Here is a 22,158-nt window from a genome sequence, read left to right as displayed (position 1 = left end):
GCTAAACTTAAAATAATCCCCGCCCCAACTAAACATTTGTCCCACTCCAGAAAGAAAACAACAACAACAACAAACCACCGTTTGAGGTGCAACAGAGACACAGCCAGAGACAGAGCGAGACCCTGAATCAGTGCCATAACCAAGCCCTCATTCAGAACCAGAGCCTGAAAAAGAGCCACAGCCCGAACCAGAGCAACAGCCACAGCCACAGCCTAGAGCCACAGCCTGAGTCTGAAACAGTCCTTGATCGAGTGCCAGAGCCAGAGCCAGAGCGAGACCCTGAATCAGAGTCAGAGTGAGATCATGAATCAGAGCCAGAGCTGAAAGAAAGCCAGAGCCAGAGCCAGAGCCAGAGCCAGAAATAGGGCTTGATGCAGGGCTGGAGCGCAAAACATAGCTGCAGCCACAGCCTAGAGCCACAGCCTGAGTCTGCAACAGTACTTGATACAGTGCCGGAGCTGGAGCCAGAGCCAGAGCCAGAGACACAGCCAAAGCCAGAACAAAACCCTAATTCAGAACCAGAGCCTTAAAGAGAGCCAGACCCTGAAACATAGCTGCGTCAGAGGCAGAGGAAGAGCCATCATGAGACCCTGAATCAGAGTCAGAACTGTTGAGCTTGGAACTTAACAGGTTAAGTTGTTCCCATGATGCCACACCATTCTGACGTCAGTTTTCGAAGCTGGGAGGAGTTTGGGAGGAGTTTGCTATTCTCACTCTGTGTTGTGAGGGAAAAGGAGCAGCTTTGTCATGGCTGCAAGCAGTCCTGGATTTTCCGGAGATTTGTTGGAATAAACGACTGTAAATAGACAAACCTGTACTGTGTGTGTTTGTCTGGAAGCTAAGCCAAGCTACGTGACAGTTTTACACCGCTGTGTTAAACTCTGCTGAGGCATGACTGAGAGCTGCGGAGCGGAAGTGTGCCGGGCGGCCATAAATCGCTAATTGAGAATCGCAAATCAATTTGTGGGAGTCACGTCAGACCAATAAAGTCCAAGAAGAACCAGATCTTCATTCAGAACCAGACCTTGAAAGAAAGCCAGAGCCACAGACAGAGCCACAGACGGAGCCTAGAGCCACAGCCGAGATCCACAGCCACAGCCGAGATCCACAGCCTGAGTCTTAAATAGTGCTTGATAGAGTGCTGGATCCTGAAACAGAGACACTGTCTGAAACTGAGCCTGGCGCTTAAAGGTAGCCAGGGGCAGAGGGAGAGGGAGAGCCTGATACAGTGCTTGATACACCATAGGAGCCTGAAGCAGAGACACAGCCAGATCCAGAGACACAGCCAGAGCCAGAACAAAACCCTAATTCAGAACCAGAGCCTGGAAGAGAGCCGGAACCAGAAACAGTGCTTGATAGAGTGCCAGAGCCTGAAACAGAGGCAGAGGCAGATACAGGGCTTGAAACAGCGTCGGAGCCTGAAACAGAGAAACAGCGTGAAACAGAGACAAAAGCTGAGACACAGGTCAAGCCTGAAATAGAGCTAGAATAAGTGCTAGAGCCAAAGACTGAGACAAGGCCTAATAAAGAGCAGAAGCCTGAGCCTGAAACAGTGCTTGATACAGTGCCAGAGCCTGAAACAGAACCAGAGCCACAGCTACAGCCATAGTGCCACAGCCTGAGTCTGCAACAGTGTTTGATACAGCGCCGTAGCCTGAAACAGAAACACAACCTGAAACAGAACCTGAGCCTGGTTATTAGCATGGCAATTAAAGAAGAGAGAGGCAGAAAGGCTTATAAATAGAGTTAAGTGCAAAGGCAAAATAATAAACAACCCTAAAGAAATAGAGAAACGATTTCTCGAATTCTTTAGAGAAATCTATAAGGAAGGAAATGAAACAACAGAAGAAGTTAAAGAACATTTAGAACAGAACTGTCTTCCGAAACTTACTAAAGAACAAAAAGAACTGTTGAATGCCCCTATTACATCGTACGAAATGCAAAGAGCAATTAAGGAAGCAAAGATAGGAAAGCCACCAGGGCCAGACGGCCTACCGGCAATATATTATAAAAAAATGGAGGACTTACTGTCTGACCCATTAAGAAGTATCATGAACAACATCTTCAAAGACGGAAGCATGCCGGATTCTTGTTAAGACAGCCTTATTGCATTAATTCCAAAACAGGGAACGGACAATCTACTTATTAACAACTATAGGCCTATCGCACTTCTAAATAACGATTATAAATTATATGCAAATCTTTTAGCCGAAAGATTAAAAAAAGGTTTCCAGATGATGATACACAAGGACCAAGATGGCTTTTTGCCCGGGAGGCACATTTATAACAACACTAGAAACATTATAAACTTATTAGCCTATTTAGACTTAAGAATAGAAAAGAAGGCAGTCTTAATGGCTATAGATGCAGAAAAAGCTTTCGACAGGGTATCCTGGAAATTTATGAAAGGTCTGTTACACCATATGGATTTTGGTATACACTATATAAAAGGGATTGAAGCAATATAATCAAAACAAAAAGCTAAAATCATAATCAATGGAAATTTATCACAGGAGTGTGAAATCAGTAAAGGGGTCAGACAAGGTCGCCCACTATCCCCCTTAATTGTCATATTAACATTGGATGTTTTATGTAACCAAATTAGGGAAGAAAAAGAAATAAAAGGGATTATGCTGGGAAACAGAAGTTACAAAATGAGGGCATTTGCTGACGATTTAATTATAACTCTGGAGCAACCAAAACAGAGTTTAAGAAAGGCGTTGGAAATAATATATGGCTATGGTAAATTTGCGGGGTTCAAAATGAATTTAAACAAGACAAAACTATTAGTTAAAAATATGTCGCCAGATGAAAAAGCAGAATTAGAACAAATAATACACATTAAAATCTACCCCAAAATCAAGTATTTAGGATTATGGATAACACCAAAGAACATTAACTTATATGAAGATAATTATACCAATTGTTGAAAAGATATCAAAAGACAGTTGGAGACATGGACAAGGTTAAATTTATCATTCCTGGGCCGTATTTCGGTAATTAAAATGAGAGTTTTACCAAAGCTACTCTTTCTATTCCAAACGATTCCAATTACAGGAAAGACCAGCAGTATCAACAAGTGGCAAAAAGAAATTTCTAAATTTTTGTGGAAGGGTAAAAGACCAAGAGTAAAGCATAAGATATTAATAGATACTGTAGAAAGAGGTGGCTACGGGTTACCGGATTTGAAGCTATATTACGAAGCCTCATGTCTTCTCTGGTTGAAAGATTGGTATTTATTTTAAAATTGGGATATTTTAGATCTAGAAGGTCATGACACCCGTTTTGGCTGGCATGGCTATCTTAATTATGGGAAAATAAAGAGGCATAGGAGTTTTTCAAATCATATAATAAGAAATGCTATATATAAGGTATGGGGAAAATACAAAAGATATTTGGAACAGAAAACCCCAAGATGGAACTCTCCACTAGAAGCAATCGCTGTTAAAAAAAGCAACAACATCAAAGAGAACTGGGGAACCTCCGGGTTAGCGCCTCCGGCAATGGCGGATTTCCTCTGACCGGGAGGAATCCGCTTTGTGAAACTAGGGTCTGGACCGCCACGAAGAGGCGGAGACCCACTAAAAACCACAGGCGGGAGAAGCCTGTGGACGTGGGATTCGGCTGGCACCTTTAGCGCCTCCCCTACTCGCGGGGAAACCCGGTTTCGGGGATCCGGAGCGACGTGGGGTGAGCGGCGCGGTGCTTCGAATCGACTGCTCTTTTCACGGAGTGAAGCAGCATTGCTGTTGCCGGAGTGCGCTGACTTTTTCCTGTGGACAATTGGACTTTAAACAACTACCCGTGAGTAGAACGGAAAATTGGATTATGAAACATCTTAATTTGGCACCGAAGCGGGAAGGTCTAAAGAGGAAGTCCGCCTTCCGCTTTTGTAAATAGATTGAAGCAAAGAAATTGCAAGCTAAAGTCTGGAAAATCGTTTGTAAAGGACTAAATTTCCATCTGTTAAAACTACCAAACCCCCCTTGGAAGCAGGAGAAGAGGGGGGAAATCTTAGACTGTTTAAACCTGCAGGAGAGAGAGTAAAGGAAGATAAATTTCCACCGTCTTGAACCAGGGAACGGGGTGTCAGAGACAGACGCTTTGGGGAAGTTCATTGACTGTGAAGAAAACGTTTTTTGACAGATAGTTAAAAAAGAGAAACATATTGATTCCAATGTTTCCTTTTGCACTTAAAAGGAACAAAATATCTGAAAAATGAAAGGAATTTTGTTGCTGGATCTGCTTTTAAAAAGTCGGATGCAAACAGAAATTGTTTCCTCTAGAGGGAGCTTGTGAAACTGCTGCTGGAATCAATCTGGGGAATTCTACAGCTGCGGAGATTAAAGATTGTGAGAACCAGACATTTGACCTTGAATAAGAATGTGCCCAGAAGAAGTTTTAGTGCTTGCTTTTTGCAAGACAAGTGCTTTACTGGAACAGCTACATGAGAAGATGGATTTGATGACTGTTGCAGTTAGCAATTTTGGACAAACAGTGAATACCTATATAGAAACCAAGCAGGAACCAATCCAGGAATTTGCTTTGACAGGGCAAGTTGTGCAGGAGACAAAGGAGGAGGTTGTTGCTGAACCTCAAGTAATAGAAATGGAGCAAGTTGTGCAGAAGACAAAGGAGGAGGTTGTGGCTGAACCTCAAGTAACAGAAATGGAGAGAGTCACAGCCTTGCAGGAACATAAGTTGTTGTCTCTGACGACTGAACCTGGAGAAAGTCAGATTTGAAGAGATGGAGTACTGTTTGGTTTGGAGATGGGAAGCTGGATAGATCCACCTATGCAGGGATGTTTTGACTTTTGGGATCTGGTTTTGGGCCAGGGGGAGTTTGGAGTTGTGGGGGCCCTTAACCTTGGAGGGACTTTGAAATATGCCTTCAAATATCTTTTGGATTTCAGTGCTGACTATGGAGAATGGGCTGACCTGTCGAGAAGGGATAAAGATACTGTCAAGTTGGAGTTTCCCCGAGATCTACCCCTCAGTGAGAAAGGAAGGAAATTAAGAATAAGATCAGCAGAAGACAAAGTAAAGTGCAGGTATAAATATTAAGAAGACCTGCAGAAGGGACATGGAAAAGACTTAAGAGCCTCGGATAGAAGGTCACCAGGTTGATGGACTAGATGGAAGGGATAGAAAGGACTGACAAAACCCGAGACCAGGAAGAAGAGACGATGGATGAAGATTAGAAGAAAGTTTAAAAATGGGAGAAGAGTCGGTGGAAGAAGATTGGAAAAAATTTAAAGTATATTTACAAAAACATTGCAAAATTAATGAATGTTAGAAGGATGCTGGAATGAAGTTATATGGTTTTAGCAGAAATGTAATAAAGAATTAAGTAAAAGCTGATTGATAATGGGCCAAAATGAAAAATTTAAGGTTAGACCGTTAAGATAAATTATAGAACAAAAATTGAGATAGATGGAAAGAATTTGCTGAAACAATTAATTGAACTAGAATACAAAAAAGGGAGGTGCGAGGAGGTCAATGAAACAAGTAAATGAAAGGTAAAGATATGGAATATTGGATGTGTGTTTCAGTGTTATTGTTTCTTTTTGCTGTATTGTTGTATTGCTTTTCTATGTCTTTCTTTTTATGTATTGTAATGTATGCCCTGTTAAATTTTTTGTTGTTTTTTCCTTTTTTCTGTAATTTTTAAAACCTTAATAAATATCATTAAAAAACCAAATATAAATATATATAAAAAAACATAGAGAACGGGATAAAGTATAACACAATATTAAGGGGGGAGGGGGAGGGTCAACTAATATTGAAAAGTTATGAGAAAATAAAAGTTCACTTTTCTAGTTGGCTAGATTACTTCCAGGTGAATGAAGTGTTCAGACAGGATAAGCAGATAGGTTTTGAAAAGGAGCCTTCAAGATTTGAAAGAGAACTACTGAATAGTAAAACCAAAATAATCGCAAAAATGTATAGACTTCTTTTAGACTACAAAGTAATGGATGAGGAGGTTAAGGCTTCAATGATAAAGTGGGCCCAAGATGTGGGCTGTCCAATTATGCTAAAAGATGGGGAAAACTGATGGAATGTAAATTAGAAATTTACAGCCAGCTATAATATAAGAGAGAACATGATGAAAATGGCTCATAGGTGGTACCTCACTCCTTCCAGATGATCAAGAATGTATAAAAAATTGGCGAATGCTTGTTGGAGATGTGGAGGAAATAACGGTGACATGAGCCACATGTGGTGGACGTGTGAAAAGATTAAGATTTTTTTTTGGGGGGGGAATATACGATGAATTAAAAAAGATGATGGGGACAACTTTTACGAAAAAAACAGAGGCATTTCTATGAAGTATTTTAGATAAAGAGATCCCAAAAAAAAACTAAGAGAGGTATTCTTGTATGCAACCGCAGCAGCTCGTATACTTGTGGCCAAGGGATGGAAAGATCACGAGGCTCCAAAAATAACAGATTGGCAAATCAAATTACAGGAATTGGTGGAGACGGCTCAATTGGCTAGCAAACTCAGAGGAATCTCAAAGCAAAAATATGCAGAAAAATGGGATGGTTATACAAGATACGTTCAAAAATACAATAATAGTTTTGACTCCGTGCTAGCATTTGAGTGATAAAGGAACTAAAAGGAGGTGGACAACAATTAAGGATTTATTATGTTTTCAGAATGTATTGGAAAATTTATATAGAAAAGATTATTGTTTTGTGTACATTTCATTGTAAGAATGGAAACAGAGCCAGAGCCACAGTCACAGCCTAAGTCTGAAACAGTCCTTGATAGAGTGCCAGAGCCCTGAATCAGTGCCAGAACCAAGCCCTCATTCAGAACCAGAGCCTGAGAAAGAGCCAGAACCAGAGCAACAGCCACAGCCTGAGTCTGAAACAGCCCTTGATAGAGAGCCAGAATCAGAGAATCAGAATCCGAGTCAGAACCAGATCTTCGGTAAAGACGTGGTCTGGTCTTAGTGCAACTGCTCCTCCCACCCGCGATAACAGAGATTGGGTGTTCCAATACATCCACCCGTAGGGAACCTGCCCCAGCCATTCTGTTGGCTGAGGGCCCCTCCCAGGCAGCCCTGACCCTTTCCACTTAAAAAGCAAAATACAAACTATACAATAACCTAAAAAAATGGTAAAAGAAAAACAAAGCAAGAAACAATTATGCTAAACTTAAAATAATCCCCACCCCAGAAAGAAAATAAAAACAACAATAAACCACCGTTTGAGGTGCAACAGAGACACAGCCAGAGAAAGAGCGAGACCCTGAATCAGTGCCATAACCAAGCCCTTATTCAGAACCAGAGCCTGAAAAAGAGCCACAGGCCGAACAAGAGCAGCAGCCACAGACACAGCCACGAGCCGCAGCCTGAGTCTGCAACAGTACTTGATACAGTGCCGGAGCCTGAAACAGAGACACAGCCTCAAACAGAGCCTGAGCCTGAAACAGAGGCAGAGCCACAGCAACAGCCTGAGTCTGAAACAGTCCTTGATCGAGTGCCAGAGCCAGAGCGAGACCCTGAATCAGAGTCAGAGTGAGACCATGAATCAGAGCCAGAGCCAGAGCCTCATTCAGAGCCAGGGCTGAAAGAAAGCCAGAGCCAGAGCCAGAAATAGAGCTTGATACAGTGCCGGAGCGCAAAACATAGCTGCAGCCACAGCCTAGAGCCACAGCCTGAGTCTGCAACAGTACTTGATACAGTGCCGGAGCTGGAGCCAGAGCCAGAGCCAGAGACACAGCCAGAGCCAGAACAAAACCCTAATTCAGAACCAGAGCCTTAAAGAGAGCCAGACCCTGAAACATAGCTGGGTCAGAGGAAGAGCCATCATGAGACCCTGAATCAGAGTCAGAACCAGATCTTCATTCAGAACCAGACCCTGAAAGAGAGCCAGAGCCACAGACAGAGCCACAGACGGAGCCTAGAGCCTCCGCCTCAGCCTGAAACAGTGCTTGATACAGTGCCAGAGCCTGAAACAGAACCAGAGCCACAGCTACAGCCATAGTGCCACAGCCTGAGTCTGCAACAGTGTTTGATACAGTGCCGTAGCCTGAAACAGAGACACAGCCTGAAACAGAACCTGAGCCTGGTTATTAGCATGGCAATTAAAGAAGAGAGAGGCAGAAAGGCTTATAAATAGAGTTAAGTGCAAAGGCAAAATAATAAACAACCCTGAGGACTTCCGGTCGGCGCGGGAAGACATTCTGTTTAGCTTTGGAAACTTTCTTCCCCTAGAGGACACTTTGATAATTGTTGCAGTTTGGATTGTAACTACTAAGGCAGTGGAAATTTCCTCTGAAAAACAACTAGCAGGTGGGAGAGTGACCTTGGCTAGGCATGAGTGGTGCATCAGAAGAGACAACAACCAGATCTGGGAGACAATACAAGACAAAATCTTCACAACAGCGTAGAGTTTCAGCTTCAGGCATCCCAGTGGCACCAGCTGCAACTGGTCAGACAAAAACAATAATGACATCAGACCCTGTAACACAAGCTTTAGTCAAGATAAATGAGTCTTTGGAATCTCTGACAAAGCAGGGAGCTGAAAACAGTAAAAAATTGACAGAACTCTCAATAAAGTTGGATCAGAACACACAAAGTGTGAATGAATTAGGGAAAAGAGTGACGTCTAACACAGAATCTATTAATAAAATCTTAGAGGACTCTGCCAACATACGTAAAATTGCAGAAGAAGCTAAAGTCTCAGCTGATGAGGCCAAAGTCTTGGTGGACGCTACACAGGAAAAAATAGCACCACTTTGCAAAAAGTTAGAAGATCACACATTGGCCCTGTCTATGCTTGAATTGCAGAGGAGAGACAGGAATTTAAGATTGCGAGCAGTGCCTGAAAGTGAGGGAGATAACTTGGTGGACTTCCTTTCTAAAGAATTTTTGGATTTTTGGCAACAGGAGTTGGAAAAGGAAAAAATTAATATTGTGACTGCCTTCAGACTGGGTAGAGCGAAAGGCAGGAAGAAGCCAAGGGATTGCCTGATAACCCTAGGATCAAGAGAGGAGAGAGACAAAATACTGAGCCTGCATTATCAAAGAACACTTGAGATTGAAAATTCTTTTGTGGAGATTTTTAAAGACATCCCAAAGGAAATCCTGGATGCAAGAATACTCTATAAAGAACTGGTTGGATTGTTGAAGAAGAACGACGTACTTTTCAGGTGGGAATTCCCGCAAGGCCTATCTTTTAAATTTAAAGGTAGGAAAATAAGGATAAGATCAACAGAAGACCGAGATCAATTTCTGAATCACTATAGGGAAGACCTTCTGAAAGGAACAGTTGGAGAGGAACTAACATCAGAAACGAAAGACGCAACAGACATCTTAAATTTGACGTTTGGATTGAAATCACCGACAGTCAGAGAGGCAGACCACACAACCCTTTGAATTAATTCATTCAGAATTGTGTGGACCCATGTCAGTTGAGTCACTGGGAGGATCAAAGTATTCTCTGCTTTTGATTGATGATTTTTTGAGGTCTGCTTGGACCTTCTCTCTGAAAACGAAAGGGGAGGCAGCTAAAATGATCAGGGATTGGATCACCGCAGTTGAGGTAACCTTTTCCACCAAAGTTCGTGGTTTTCAAAGTGACGGAGGTTCTGAATTCACTGGTTCTGCTTTACAGGATTTCTTTAGGGAGAAGGGGATTAGCCACCGTTTGACCGCTCCTTACTCTCCGCAACAGAATGGGGTCGCAGAGAGAAGGAACAGGACGGTGGAGGAAGCTGTGTCTGCGATCCTGTGGGACGCAGGGCTACCCCAGAAATATTGGTCTGAGGCCTGGCGCTACGTTGTTCATACGCAGAATAGAGTGTACAACTCTAGTGTAGTAAATACGCCGTATTTCTTACTGCATGGAAAGAAGCCCAAGGTACACTACCTCCTGTCAGGATTCCAGCTGGGGTCAGAGGTGAACTGGCCTCACTCCAGGCATTCGGCTGGAATCCTTGTTGACCTTCCGTCTGCGTCTCCCGGCAGGCAAGGTCGTAAATCGGCGATCCTCCTCAAACATGAGGAGAACACACCATCCTCCTTCTCTCCCTCCCTGCACTCCCCCCCCCGGGGGGGGGGAGAAAGACAGACAGGAGTCCTTTTTACATGTTTTATTCCTGTCATTCAGCAGTACAGAGAAAACGTGTCTGTACCCTCCAGACTCCAGCAGTAGAGTCTCCGCTCCACCCCTGCACTTCCAGTACAGGTCAGATGACACTCTGAGCTAACATCCGGTGCTCAGTACGGAGAATGGACTGCCCCCTTTCTCCACTAGTACAGTTGCAGACATCAACATCCTGTTTTGCTTTCCAGCCACCTGCAGCTGGCTTTTGCATTGCTGCTTTTTCCTGACAACCTCCCCCAAAAGCATCAATGGGCAAAACATGATCCAGAGAAAAGAACAAACAGTTGTTATACATATAACAGTCCCCTGTTGTTTCAGTTCCACCCTTGGAACTCCCCACCACTGGTTCCACCAGTGTACCTCTCTGGTTGTCTGGCTTCCAAGGAATGAGTGCTTCTGCATTACCTTGGCTGGCAGCCCTCTGTCGTGTCTTTGTCTCTGACTTAGACAATGCTTCAACCTGTTTTGAGTTGTTAACAATAGCAACACATGCAACAGCTAAGTTAGCAAACTCTTTTGAGTACCTCTTTGGTGGTACACCCTTTGTAACTCTCTCAGACCTGCGTATGAGGTGCTGATCCTCTCTGCTCACTGGTTCAACCTCTGGACTTTGTTGAGAACCAGTACCAATGGCAAACAGTGGTTCATCCTTCACCTGTGAAGGTCTATCCATTGTGTGAGATTTCCTCTCAATGACTGTTACAACTGAGCTCTCTGAGCTATCACTGTCATCATCAGTACCACTGTAATCTGTGAAATCATCATCATCTGAATTGTCCTCTGTGGGAAATGTGTGTACTACTACCCGCTCCTGTTCAGGAGCACTCTCCAGAAACTTTGTGAGAATCACCTGACCAGATTCAGACAAAATTACTCTATAGAGACCCTTTTCATATCCCACAAAAATGCCTCTGGCATTCTTTACTCCACCTGGAGCTTCTGTTCTCACATGAGACCCGAAAACCTTAAAATAGGCAACAGAAGGTTTTCTATGGAACAGCTTCTCAAAAGGAGAACTTCCCAACTCTCTTGAGACTCTTCTCACCCACACGTGAACATAGGACAATAGCGACTCCGCCCAATATTCATGTGGCAAATGTGAACTCAGCAATTGCGCATGCATCCCCTTTTGCAATTCTTTGTTCACCCTCACACAGACCCCCCTGTTCCACGCTTCGGCTGAAACAGCAACTTTGTGGTCTATGCCTTTTCCATCCAGGAACATCTGAAACTTCTGTAACAGAAAAATTGGCTTCTCATCTGTGAAGAGACAGTCAATGTTAGCATCATGCATATTCTTAACCTTGTCACAAAACTCCTGAAACCTTTCTAAGGTTTCTTGTGGTTTTTCCATCATAAAAACCCAAGAATAATTAGTAAAACAATCCACACACACAAGGTAAAATCTTGCACCGCCTCTAGATGGCTCTAGAGGACCAATCACATCAGCATACACCCGCTGAAATGCTCTGTCGACCTTCTTGGTCACCTTCCTGGTGCTCACACCTGCAAGAGAGACTGCGTTAGAATCAAGAACTGGTTGGATTGTTGAAGAAGAACGACGTACTTTTCAGGTGGGAATTCCCGCAAGGCCTATCCTTTAAATTTAAAGGTAGGAAAGTAAGGATAAGATCAACAGAAGACCGAGATCAATTTCTGAATCACTATAGGGAAGACCTTCTGAAAGGAACAGTTGGAGAGGAACTAACATCAGAAACGAAAGACGCAACAGACATCTTAAATTTGACGTTTGGATTGAAATCACCGACAGAAGAAGAACAACTACTCGGAGCGACAGGAGGCAAATAGCTTCAGGATGGCCCTGCAACTTCTAAGCTGGAATTGTAACGGACTTAACCTTCCGCGAAAGAGAAAAAATGTATTTCACCTATTGAAAAAAGAACAGTTGGACTTAATTTGTTTACAGGAAACTCATATAACAAGATTGCATAGGAAACTACTCGTCAATAAGAGACTAGGTCAAGAATTCATCTCATCGGACAAAGTTAAGAAAAGAGGAGTGGTAATCTATGCAAAGGAAAAGCTTTCCCCGAAGTTTATTTTTAAAGATGATCAAGGAAGATATTTGGCAATTGAAGTGCAAGTTCAAGGTGAAAAATTTTTGATACTAGGGATCTACGCACCCAATGAAGGGAAGTCAGAATTCTTTAAGAAGTTGCATGAGACATTATTGGACTATTTGGACTACAATGTAATTATGATGGGAGACATGAATGGAGTGGTATCTACTAATATGGACAAAGCACAAAGACAGGTGATCTCCAGAGATGGGAGATTACCAAAGACTTTTTTTGAAATGACTGAAAATATGGACTTGATTGACATTTGGAGAACAAGGAACCCTCTCGAGAGAGAGGGAACCTTCTTCTCTGAAGCAATGATGACCTGGACCAGAATCGACCAAATCTGGATTACTAGTGGGTTGGCTCCAAAGATTAAGAAAGTGGAAATCTGCCCAAAGACTTGCTCCGACCATAACGCCGTGAAGATGGAAATGAAATTTACAACAACTGGTCAATTCAGATGGAGGATGAATGACACCCTGTTTCGAGACGAGGAGATCCACAGAAAGGCCCAAAAAACCTTAAAGGACTATTTTGAAATAAATTTTAAAACTGATGTAGAAAAAAGAGTGATCTGGGACGCAAGCAAAGCAGTGATGCGAGGATTTTTAATTCAACAAAATTCAGTAAAAAAGAGAAAGCAAAATGAGAAGAAGGATAAGATTTTGGAAAGGATTAAAGAAGGAGAGAAGAAATTGAGATCAAAACCAAAGTCCCAGGAGATTTTGAGAGAGATTAAGCTATACCAGACACAATATATGGAACTGATGAATCAAGAGATTGAATGGAAGATAAAGCAAATGAGACAAAAGACATTTGAATCTGCTGACAAATGCGGTAAACTTCTGGCTTGGCAATTGAAGAAAAGACAGAAATTAAACACAGTCACAAGCCTAGAAGTGGATGGAAAGAGTATATATAAACCCAATGAGATTAGAAATTGTTTCGTGAGTTATTTTAAAAAATTATATGCACAAGGACCGCAGAAGGAGGAAGACATAGATAAATTCCTCAAAAAATATGGATTACAAAAAATCTCTCATCAAAGCAAAGTGGATCTAAATCAGAGAATAACAGAACAAGAGATAGAGGGTGCCATTCAAAACATGCAACTGGGCAAATCTCCAGGACCAGATGGATTGACTTCCAGATATTATAAAGCATTGAAGGAGTGGTTGGTGCAACCGTTAAAGGAAGTCTGTAATGAGATCTTAGAGGGGAAAAGGGCGCCAGAATCGTGGAAAGAAGCGTATATCACACTCATACCAAAAACAGAGACTGAAAAGACTCAACTTAAGAACTATCGCCCAATATCATTACTTAATGTGGATTACAAAATTTTTGCAGACATTTTGGCAAAAAGATTGAAAAGAGTGTTGATGGAGAAGATTCATAGGGACCAAGCAGGCTTTCTCCCAAAAAGGCATTTATCAGACAACGTGAGGAATATAATAGACATCTTGGAACTATTAGAGGTGAATATAAATACTAAAGCAGTTCTGATCTTTGTGGACGCGGAGAAAGCCTTTGACAACATCTCTTGGAGTTTTATGAAAAAGAATCTTCATGGGATGGGGGTAGACCAAGGATTTGAGAATGGTATGGGTGTCATATACTCTGAACAAAAAGCAAAGCTGATTGTAAATAATGTGATAACTGAAGAACTTAATATAGAAAAAGGAACACGACAGGGGTGCCCTATTTCCCCATTACTTTTTATTTCTGTCCTGGAGGTGTTGCTAAATATGATTAGAGACGACCAGCAGGTAAAAGGGGTACAGGTCGGAGCTAAACATTATAAGCTAAAGGCTTTTGCAGATGACTTAGTATTAACCTTACAAGAGCCAGACACTAGTACAAAAAGGGTGTTGGAATTAATTGAAGAATTTGGTCAAGTGGCCGGATTTAAACTGAATAAACAAAAGACTAAAGTTTTGGGAAAAAATTTAACAGTCATGGAGAGGGAGAAGTTCCAGAATGAAACAGGTTTGGCAGTGGTTAAGAAGGTGAAATACCTAGGGGTTCATTTGACATCTAAGAATTTGAACTTGTACAAAGATAACTATGAGAAACTGCAACAATTATCAAAGTGTCCTCTAGGGGAAGAAAGTTTCCAAAGCTAAACAGAATGTCTTACAGTCACTAATTCCCCTAAAGTTTCCCAATAGTCAATTGTAACAATTCCTGTATTTTCAGAGTTTAGCAAACCAGTAATTTAATATCTCTCCTGAGCTAAGTAGTTTAAAACAATGTAGCATTCCAAGTATCCATTTAACTCACTGACAGTTCTCTCTCTCCGGCTTCCTTACCCCGGCAGTCCGTTTCAGGGGTGTTTGACACAGCGGTAAAAGTTTTTTTAAGTCTTTTTCCGGCAGGTTAAAATCACAAATTCCTCCCCCTTTTGCTCCTGCCTGCCAAAAGGGGGGAAATTCACAGTTTATGTCTAATTCCCTTAGTTCTTTAAGGTCTCTCAACGGTTGCAGCTTTTTATCCTTCTTTGCTTTATCCTTTTGCAGTCCGGGAAAGGCTGACTTCCTTGCTTTAAACCAATCCCGTTTTCAGCCAAATTTCCAAAGGGTAATTGTAAATCCAAATTAGGTCTCAGTCTTACTTACAGGTTTTAATTTGTAATCCAATTTTCAGGAAGGAATCGGCGCTCTCCGGTTATGGCGATGTGGCTTCACTTCACAAACTGGGTGACGACTCTCAGCACCACGCTTCTCTGCCCGCTGCCGTTCCGGAGCCTTTAAAAAGGCTCCCTTGCGATTTCGGGGGGGGCGCAATGGTGCCCACCGAGTCTCCTTGTTCATAGGCTTCCGCGCCTGTAATTTTTGAGGGTCCCCGCTTCGCCGTAGCGGCAGGACCCGAACTTGTAAAGCAGACCCCCTCCGGAGCTCGGAGGGAAATCCGCCATTAACCGATGGCGCCGACCGGAAGTCCTCAGGGTTGTTTATTATTTTGCCTTTGCACTTAACTCTATTTATAAGCCTTTCTGCCTCTCTCTTCTTTAATTGCCATGCTAATAACCAGGCTCAGGTTCTGTTTCAGGCTGTGTCTCTGTTTCAGGCTACGGCACTGTATCAAACACTGTTGCAGACTCAGGCTGTGGCACTATGGCTGTAGCTGTGGCTCTGGTTCTGTTTCAGGCTCTGGCACTGTATCAAGCACTGTTTCAGGCTGAGGCGGAGGCTCTAGGCTCCGTCTGTGGCTCTGTCTGTGGCTCTGGCTCTCTTTCAGGGTCTGGTTCTGAATGAAGATCTGGTTCTGACTCTGATTCAGGGTCTCATGATGGCTCTTCCTCTGCCTCTGACACAGCTATGTTTCAGGATCTGGCTCTCTTTCAGGCTCTGGTTCTGAATTAGGGTTTTGTTCTGGCTCTGGCTGTGTCTCTGGCTCTGGCTCTGGCTCCAGCTCCGGCACTGTATCAAGTACTGTTGCAGACTCAGGCTGTGGCTCTAGGCTGTGGCTGCAGCTATGTTTTGTGCTCCAGCCCTATTTCTGGCTCTGGCTCTGGCTCTGGCTCTGGCTCTGGCTCTGGCTCTGGCTCTGGCTCTGGCTCTGGCTTTCTTTCAGCTCTGGCTCTGAATGAGGCTCTGGCTCTGGCTCTGATTCAGGGTCTCACTCTGGCTCTGGCACTCGATCAAGGACTGTTTCAGACTCAGGCTGTTGCTGTGGCTCTGCCTCTGTTTCAGGCTCAGGCTCTGTTTGAGGCTGTGTCTCTGTTTCAGGCTCCGGCACTGTATCAAGTACTGTTGCAGACGCAGGCTGCGGCTCGTGGCTGTGTCTGTGGCTGCTGCTCTTGTTCGGCCTGTGGCTCTTTTTCAGGCTCTGGTTCTGAATAAGGGCTTGGTTATGGCACTGATTCAGGGTCTCGCTCTGTCTCTGGCTGTGTCTCTGTTGCACCTCAAACGGTGGTTTGTTGTTATTTTCTTACTGGGGTGGGACAAATGTTTAGTTGGGGCGGGGATTATTTTAAGTTTAGCATAATTGTTTCTTGCTTTGTTTTTCTTTTACTATTTTTTTAGGTTATTAGAATCATAGAATCATAGAGTTGGAAGAGACCACAAGGGCCATCGAGTCCAACCCCCTGCCAAGGTATAGTTTGTATAACCCCCTGTTATTGTATAGTTTGTATTTTGCTTTTTAAGTGGAAAGGGTCAGGGCTGCCTGGGAGGGGCTCTCAGCCAACAGAATGGCTGGGGCAGGTTCCCTACGGGTGGATGTATTGGAACACCCAATCTCTATTATCGCGGGTGGGAGGAGCAGTTGCGCTAAGACCAGACCACGTCTTTACCGAAGATCTGGTTCTGACTCTGATTCTGATTCTCTGATTCTGGCTCTCTATCAAGGGCTGTTTCAGACTCAGGCTGTGGCTGTTGCTCTGGTTCTGGCTCTTTCTCAGGCTCTGGTTCTGAATGAGGGCTTGGTTCTGGCACTGATTCAGGGCTCTGGCACTCTATCAAGGACTGGCTCTGGCACTCTATCAAGGACTGTTTCAGACTTAGGCTGTGACTGTGGCTCTGGCTCTGTTTCCATTCTTACAATGGAATGTACACAAAACAATAATCTTTTCTATATAAATTTTCCAATACATTCTGAAAACATAATAAATCCTTAATTGTTGTCCACCTCCTTTTAGTTCCTTTATCACTCAAATGCTAGCACGGAGTCAAAACTATTATTGTATTTTTGAACGTATCTTGTATAACCATCCCATTTTTCTGCAAATTTTTGCTTTGAGATTCCTCTGAGTTTGCTAGTCAATTGAGCCGTCTCCACCAATTCCTGTAATTTGATTTGCCAATCTGTTATTTTTGGAGCCTCGTGATCTTTCCATCCCTTGGCCACAAGTATACGAGCTGCTTTGGTTGCATACAAGAATACCTCTCTTAGATTTTTGGGGATCTCTTTATCTAAAATACTTCATAGAAATGCCTCCGGTTTTTTCGTAAAAGTTGTCCCCATCATCTTTTTTAATTCATCGTATATTCCCCCCCCCGCAAAAAAAAATCTTAATCTTTTCACACGTCCATCAGTTTTCCCCATCTTTTAGCATAATTGGACAGCCCACATCTTGGGCCCACTTTATCATTGAAGCCTTAACCTCCTCATCCATTACTTTGTAGTCTAAAAGAAGTCTATACATTTTTGCGATTATTTTGGTTTTACTATTCAGTAGTTCTCTTTCAAATCTTGAAGGCTCCTTTTCAAAACCTATCTGCTTATCCTGTCTGAACACTTCATTCACCTGGAAGTAATCTAGCCAACTAGAAAAGTGAACTTTTATTTTCTCATAACTTTTCAATATTAGTTGACCCTCCCCCTCCCCCCTTAATATTGTGTTATACTTTATCCCGTTCTCTATGTTTTTTTATATATATTTATATTTGGTTTTTTAATGATATTTATTAAGGTTTTAAAAATTACAGAAAAAAGGAAAAAACAACAAAAAATTTAACAGGGCATACATTACAATACATAAAAAGAAAGACATAGAAAAGCAATACAACAATACAGCAAAAAGAAACAATAACACTGAAACACACATCCAATATTCCATATCTTTACCTTTCATTTACTTGTTTCATTGACCTCCTCGCACCTCCCTTTTTTGTATTCTAGTTCAATTAATTGTTTCAGCAAATTCTTTCCATCTATCTCAATTTTTGTTCTATAATTTATCTTAACGGTCTAACCTTAAATTTTTCATTTTGGCCCATTATCAATCAGCTTTTACTTAATTCTTTATTACATTTCTGCTAAAACCATATAACTTCATTCCAGCATCCTTCTAACATTCATTAATTTTGCAATGTTTTTGTAAATATACTTTAAATTTTTTCCAATCTTCTTCCACCGACTCTTCTCCCATTTTTAAACTTTCTTCTAATCTTCATCCATCGTCTCTTCTTCCTGGTCTCGGGTTTTGTCAGTCCTTTCTATCCCTTCCATCTAGTCCATCAACCTGGTGACCTTCTATCCGAGGCTCTTAAGTCTTTTCCATGTCCCTTCTGCAGGTCTTCTTAATATTTATACCTGCACTTTACTTTGTCTTCTGCTGATCTTATTCTTAATTTCCTTCCTTTCTCACTGAGGGGTAGATCTCGGGGAAACTCCAACTTGACAGTATCTTTATCCCTTCTCGACAGGTCAGCCCATTCTCCATAGTCAGCACTGAAATCCAAAAGATATTTGAAGGCATATTTCAAAGTCCCTCCAAGGTTAAGGGCCCCCACAACTCCAAACTCCCCCTGGCCCAAAACCAGATCCCAAAAGTCAAAACATCCCTGCATAGGTGGATCTATCCAGCTTCCCATCTCCAAACCAAACAGTACTCCATCTCTTCAAATCTGACTTTCTCCAGGTTCAGTCGTCAGAGACAACAACTTATGTTCCTGCAAGGCTGTGACTCTCTCCATTTCTGTTACTTGAGGTTCAGCCACAACCTCCTCCTTTGTCTTCTGCACAACTTGCTCCATTTCTATTACTTGAGGTTCAGCAACAACCTCCTCCTTTGTCTCCTGCACAACTTGCCCTGTCAAAGCAAATTCCTGGATTGGTTCCTGCTTGGTTTCTATATAGGTATTCACTGTTTGTCCAAAATTGCTAACTGCAACAGTCATCAAATCCATCTTCTCATGTAGCTGTTCCAGTAAAGCACTTGTCTTGCAAAAAGCAAGCACTAAAACTTCTTCTGGGCACATTCTTATTCAAGGTCAAATGTCTGGTTCTCACAATCTTTAATCTCCGCAGCTGTAGAATTCCCCAGATTGATTCCAGCAGCAGTTTCACAAGCTCCCTCTAGAGGAAACAATTTCTGTTTGCATCCGACTTTTTAAAAGCAGATCCAGCAACAAAATTCCTTTCATTTTTCAGATATTTTGTTCCTTTTAAGTGCAAAAGGAAACATTGGAATCAATATGTTTCTCTTTTTTAACTATCTGTCAAAAAACGTTTTCTTCACAGTCAATGAACTTCCCCAAAGCGTCTGTCTCTGACACCCCGTTCCCTGGTTCAAGACGGTGGAAATTTATCTTCCTTTACTCTCTCTCCTGCAGGTTTAAACAGTCTAAGATTTCCCCCCTCTTCTCCTGCTTCCAAGGGGGGTTTGGTAGTTTTAACAGATGGAAATTTAGTCCTTTACAAACGATTTTCCAGACTTTAGCTTGCAATTTCTTTGCTTCAATCTATTTACAAAAGCGGAAGGCGGACTTCCTCTTTAGACCTTCCCGCTTCGGTGCCAAATTAAGATGTTTCATAATCCAATTTTCCGTTCTACTCACGGGTAGTTGTTTAAAGTCCAATTGTCCACAGGAAAAAGTCAGCGCACTCCGGCAACAGCAATGCTGCTTCACTCCGTGAAAAGAGCAGTCGATTCGAAGCACCGCGCCGCTCACCCCACGTCGCTCCGGATCCCCGAAACCGGGTTTCCCCGCGAGTAGGGGAGGCGCTAAAGGTGCCAGCCGAATCCCACGTCCACAGGCTTCTCCCGCCTGTGGTTTTTAGTGGGTCTCCGCCTCTTCGTGGCGGTCCAGACCCTAGTTTCACAAAGCGGATTCCTCCCGGTCAGAGGAAATCCGCCATTGCCGGAGGCGCTAACCCGGAGGTTCCCCAGTTCTCTTTGATGTTGTTGCTTTTTTTAACAGCGATTGCTTCTAGTGGAGAGTTCCATCTTGGGGTTTTCTGTTCCAAATATCTTTTGTATTTTCCCCATACCTTATATATAGCATTTCTTATTATATGATTTGAAAAACTCCTATGCCTCTTTATTTTCCCATAATTAAGATAGCCATGCCACCCAAAACGGGTGTCATGACCTTCTAGATCTAAAATATCCCAATTTTAAAATAAATACCAATCTTTCAACCAGAGAAGACATGAGGCTTCATAATATAGCTTCAAATCCGGTAACCCGTAGCCACCTCTTTCTACAGTATCTATTAATATCTTATGCTTTACTCTTGGTCTTTTACCCTTCCACAAAAATTTAGAAATTTCTTTTTGCCACTTGTTGATACTGCTGGTCTTTCCTGTAATTGGAATCGTTTGGAATAGAAAGAGTAGCTTTGGTAAAACTCTCATTTTAATTACCGAAATACGGCCCAGGAATGATAAATTTAACCTTGTCCATGTCTCCAACTGTCTTTTGATATCTTTTCAACAATTGGTATAATTATCTTCATATAAGTTAATGTTCTTTGGTGTTATCCATAATCCTAAATACTTGATTTTGGGGTAGATTTTAATGTGTATTGTTTGTTCTAATTCTTCTTTTTCATCTGGCGACATATTTTTAACTAATAGTTTTGTCTTGTTTAAATTCATTTTGAACTTCGCAAATGTACCATAGCCATATATTATTTCCAACGCCTTTCTTAAACTCTGTTTTGGTTGCTCCAGAGTTATAATTAAATTGTCAGCAAATGCCCTCATTTTGTAACTTCTGTTTCCCAGCATAATCCCTTTTATTTCTTTTTCTTCCCTAATTTGGTTACATAAAACTTCCAATGTTAATATGAAAATTAAGGGGGATAGTGGGCAACCTTGTCTGACCCCTTTACTGATTTCACACTCCTGTGATAAATTTCCATTGATTATGATTTTAGCTTTTTGTTTTGATTATATAGCTTCAATCTCTTTTATATACTGTATACCAAAATCCATATGGTGTAATAGACCTCTCATAAATTTCCAGGGTACCCTGTCGAAAGCTTTTTCTGCATCTATAGCCATTAAGACTGCCTTCTTTTCTATTCTTAAGTCTAAATACGCTAATAAGTTTTAAATGTTTCTCGTGTTGCTATAAATGTGCCTCCCGGGCAATAAGCCAGCTTGTGTATCATCATCTGGAAGCCTTTTTTTGATCTTTTGGCCAAAATATTTGCATATAATTTATAATCGTTATTTAGAAGTGCGATAGGCCTATAGTTGTTAATAAGTAGATTGTCCGTTCCCTGTTTTGGAATTAATGCAATAAGGCTGTCTTTCCAAGAATCCGGCATGGTTCCGTCTTTGAAGATGTTGTTCATGATACTTCTTAATGGGTCAGACAGTAAATCCTCCATTTTTTTATAATATATTGCCGGTAGGCCGTCTGGCCCTGGTGGCTTTCCTATCTTTGCTTCCTTAATTGCTCTTTGCATTTCGTACGATGTAATAGGGGCATTCAACAGTTCTTTTTGTTCTTTAATAAGTTTCGGAAGACAGTTCTGTTCTAAATGTTCTTTAACTTCTTCTGTTGTTTTATTTCCTTCCTTATAGATTTCTCTAAAGAATTCGAGAAATCGTTTCTCTATTTCTTTAGGGTTGTTTATTATTTTGCCTTTGCACTTAACTCTATTTAAAAGCCTTTCTGCCTCTCTCTTCTTTAACTGCCATGCTAATAACCAGGCTCAGGTTCTGTTTCAGGCTGTGTCTCTGTTTCAGGCTCTGGCACTGTATCAAACACTGTTGCAGACTCAGGCTGTGGCACTATGGCTGTAGCTGTGGCTCTGGTTCTGTTTCAGGCTCTGGCACTGTATCAAGCACTGTTTCAGGCTCAGGCTCAGGCTCAGGCTTCTGCTCTTTATTAGGCTTTGTCTCAGTCTTTGGCTCTAGCACTTATTCTAGCTCTATTTCAGGCTCGGCCTGTGTCTCACCCTTTGTCTCTGTTTCACGCTGTTTCTCTGTTTCAGGCTCCAACGCTGTTTCAAGCCCTGTATCTGCCTCTGCCTCTGTTTCAGGCTCTGGCACTCTATCAAGCACTGTTTCTGGCTCTGGCTCTCTTTCAGGCTCTGGTTCTGAATTAGGGTTTTGTTCTGGCTCTGGCTGTGTCTCTGGATATGGCTGTGTCTCTGCTTCAGGCTCCTATGCTGTATCAAGCACTGTATCAGGCTCTGCCTCTCCCTCTGCCCCTGGCTACCTTTAAGCGCCAGGCTCAGTTTCAGACAGTGTCTCTGTTTCAGGATCCAGCACTC

The 22,158-nt window shown here is 42.2% G+C and overlaps 1 long non-coding RNA gene across 1 annotated transcript in view; it reads left to right on the top strand.

Annotated features, from left to right (window-relative positions):
- Positions 1-604: 604 nt before the first annotated feature.
- The window catches only part of LOC309523243, a 346,511-nt gene continuing 324,957 nt past the window's right edge, over positions 605-22,158 (top strand). The window contains exon 1 of the long non-coding RNA XR_014215292.1: positions 605-688. This is a non-coding gene — a long non-coding RNA (uncharacterized lncRNA). The remainder of the gene's footprint in view (positions 689-22,158) is intronic.

This window comes from Podarcis vaucheri (genome assembly GCF_965113315.1).
Source record: "Podarcis vaucheri genome assembly, chromosome: W".
In the NCBI taxonomy this organism is placed as follows: domain Eukaryota; kingdom Metazoa; phylum Chordata; class Lepidosauria; order Squamata; family Lacertidae; genus Podarcis; species Podarcis vaucheri.
Note: the sequence above shows the minus strand (reverse complement) of the source record. Positions and strands in the feature narration are given on the sequence as shown.